Source organism: Pinus tabuliformis, chromosome 6, assembly GCF_031772625.1.
Source record: "Pinus tabuliformis cultivar Carrire ecotype Pingquan chromosome 6, CPIR1, whole genome shotgun sequence".
Classification (NCBI taxonomy): domain Eukaryota; kingdom Viridiplantae; phylum Streptophyta; class Pinopsida; order Pinales; family Pinaceae; genus Pinus; species Pinus tabuliformis.
The window spans coordinates 796,888,674-796,892,364 of NC_142292.1; the positions used below are offsets into that span (position 1 = coordinate 796,888,674).

The following is a 3,691-nucleotide window of genomic DNA, read 5'->3' on the forward strand; positions in this document are numbered from 1 at the left end:
TTTTTTTCAGAATTATGTAATTAATGGAGGAAATAATTTTTTAATTAAAATTTAAGGATATAGTGTGATTTTTTGTTATTTAAAATAAGTTTTTGAATAGATAAATAGATTCAATTTCCTATAAACAACATGGAGCACTCGTAACTACAAATTAAACAACCTAAACTTATGATTCTTAAAAATTTCAGTCAAATTTGAACAAAAGTGACTAAAAAATGCACATAAAAAAGTCATTTCCTCTATTAATTAAACTAAAGGTTATATTTAGGCCGATAGGCCTTCCTATGCATCAATTTCTTCGTCAACACTTTTACCCTGCTCCGTTCGATCAGGGGAGACACTTTCAACTGTTGATTTGAACCAGAAAATGAAACAACGGAAAATCAAGAAAGCATGGGAAACTTTTACTCTCCACTTGACATCTGTGCGCCGAGCTTCCGGGAGAGTTCGTGGAGTTTGTGGCACCCTAAGTGAAGATATTTTCATGTCAAGGAACGTCAGTGGTCTTTTCAGATACCTACATTGGTAATGTTTTCGAAGCAAAAATCTAGTGGCCTTATCTCCGCGTATCTGGTGGAAGAAAAAGCCGAGGTGCTTGTTTTGGAAAAATGCAAGATTTTCTGGATGCCATGCACCCGTTAGAGTATTCATCAGCCTTGTTGTTTCTATTATAAAGAACTGGTCAAGGAGCTTTCCATTATAAAGTTTTGGGCAAGGAGCAGAGGGTTGATCAGTAGACTGTGTTGAATTTTGCATTTAGATGGAGATCCATTGGCAGATGCTGGTGATGTTACTGCTGGCCACTCCAACTCTTGCCATCATTGACGTACGGAGGCCAAGGGAGGTCTCTACTACATTCGCTCGACCACCCAGAGACCGGGTAAATCTGTCTCCCTTCCAAGGCAATGCTGAGGAATTTTTTGAGGTTACAAAACCCATCGAGGTTCCCCACGAGAATCCATGCTCTGTCCAACTGTTAGACCACGATTTTGGGTACACGTATAATTATCCTCCAGTTATAGGAAAGTATACGCCACCCCCAAACTGTCAGAAGAATTGGACGAAAGTGGTGATGGAGTGGAAGGCAACATGTGATGGGTTTCAGTATGACCGTATTGCAGGGGTGTGGTTGAGTGAAGTGGAGATCCTGCGCACTTGTACAACAGAACCCGATGGGGGACTAATTGAATGGATCATTCAGAAGGATATTACTAAATATTCTTCATTGTTAGATAAGCCTCAAATCCTTGAAGTCCAGCTTGATAACGTAGTTGATAAGACTTATACTGGGGTTTATCATGTCAATATAACATTTAATTTTTATGGAGATTCTGGGAATAACGGGTTAGATAACACAGGGTTTGCAGATCTAATTCTGCCTATTTCGCTTCCTAGTTCTCATATTGGGGGATCCTGGTTTCAGATAGAAAATTCGTCTGATGTGCAGTCGAAGTCGTTGCAACTACCACCTAACGCTTACAAGGCCGTTTTGGAGATTTTTGCTTCATTCCATCAACGTGATGAGTTCTGGTACAATAACCCCCCCATTGTGTATATTGAGGCAAATAATTTAACTAGACCTAGTAATGGGCCTTTTAGAGAATTGGTGGCCTTTATCGATGGGGTCCTTGTAGGTGCTGTGTGGCCTTTTATTGTGATTTATACAAAAGGGATTGATACACAGTTCTGGGATCCTTTGGTTGGTATTGGGACATTTGATCTGCCTAGTTATGAGATTGAGGTTACACCCTTTTTGGGGAACTGTTGGATGGAAAAGAGCACACATTCGGTTTCGACGTGACCAATGCTCTGGATGTTTGGTTTATAGATGCGAACTTGCACCTGTGGCTTGATGGGAACTATATCAGTGCAATCATAGGGCAATTGATTGGACACAAGGAGCTAAAGTTGGAGTTGTCTCTAGTGTCAAACTTCAAAGAGCTGGATGGATCATTTCACACATTTGGCAATAGGAGGATCTCTTCCTCTCATTGGGTAGAATCCTCTCATGGCAAGCTCATTACTAATACTTTGCAAGAGTTCACGTATGATAATTTAATGACTTTTCAAGCACTTGGAGAGTGACAAATTGTGAACCGAATGATAGCAACCAATAGTAACGTTATTGTAGAGGCACCCACAGGAATAGAATTATCCTTTGAAGTTGATGACTTCTTCACTTTATATTTAGATTTCAATGCTCCTATGGTTGTAATAAATGTTTCAAATGCACTTAATAAAAATGTATCCATTGTTGACTCTAGTGGAACGTTCTTCAGCTCTTTGAATAATAATCAAAATGCAGGGGGAGACGATACGATCACCAACACCCAACAAACGTACAATTATCAAAGCACTCAAGGTTTCCATTCCAGGCAAGTTAAAGCAATCAACTCAGCACTTGTTTCAGACTTAGCAGAGACTTTGTGTGGCAACACATCCAAGTGAGAGATAGTTTGTTTTTTCCAACTTCATGCCACATGCAAAATATTTTCCTTTTCTTCTACTATTTTATTTATGGGCAAATGGTAATTTATTATCATAGTTTTCTTTGGCAACAGCTTTCTGTAACATTAACTTACATTTCATCCATTGTATAATATGAATTATCAATATAATTTTACAATAATAAAAAACAATTAGAAGGCCTTTAGCCAGCTCAAATTGCTCATTCGTTAGGCTTGAACCAACATCTCTTCTAGAGAAATTCAACAATTCTAATTTAATAATCCTATCGGCCTCTCTTTATACCTTTTGGGACAATTGCTAGTTTATAATTATAATGAATTGATAGAACAAACAAATACTTTGACAACATTTATTTTAAAGCATGAGATGTAAGAATTTAAATTACAATGTTATTTGTAATGTCATCCATGTTTAAGCTAATTAAGTTTAATGCCACATATTAGTTCAATTTTAATTATGTATAATATTATAACCAATGTTATATTAATAAACATGAACACTATTCATATATTTCAATTTTTCTAAATATTTTAAAGTTTAATTTTTTTGGGGTTAATTTATGTGGGCTTTGAGATGACTGACAGACTTAGCCTGTAGCTTGAGTGGTTGAGACCTATGGACATATAAGCTATGAAAGTCATCTTGGGATGGTACCCCGCCTCGGCCACACCTACCCTTAGCATGGCTAGTTTTACCCACAAATTCTCAATCCAATGACCTTTACACCATGGAGTGCCTTAACATAACACCCTATCACCATTCACTCTATACCTCATATATTTTATATAAAGTAAAAAAAAAAAACTATTTTCAAAATAAATTTCTATAAAATTAGATCTTAGACTTTCGTGATCCATATTGTAAACAAGAATGTCTTTAAGATTAATCACATCATTATTATTTGGTCGACTTTTGGAACCAAGTAATGTGGTTCATCCTCAAGACAAAGGTGAAAAAATCTATTGACCCAAAAGAACAAATAGCATGGATGCATAGTCCAAAATTAGCCATTAAAAACTAGACATTAGGAATTAGTTATTTAATTAATAAAATAAAATTTATTAATTTTTAATTAAAAACTAGCTGTTATTTGCTTATATAAATATAAATTATTTATTAATAATATTAAATTATTATTTATATATTATCTATGAAATTATAATAACAAATTTGTTCATAACAAAACCTATAATTAATAAAATCATAAACATATTCTTATTAA

At 35.3% G+C, this 3,691-nt stretch overlaps 1 pseudogene; it reads left to right on the forward strand.

The window, feature by feature from the left end:
* The first annotated feature begins 760 nt into the window (after positions 1-760).
* Positions 761-2,448, forward strand: LOC149261206 (peptide-N4-(N-acetyl-beta-glucosaminyl)asparagine amidase A pseudogene; annotated as a pseudogene).
* The last annotated feature ends 1,243 nt before the right edge of the window (positions 2,449-3,691 follow it).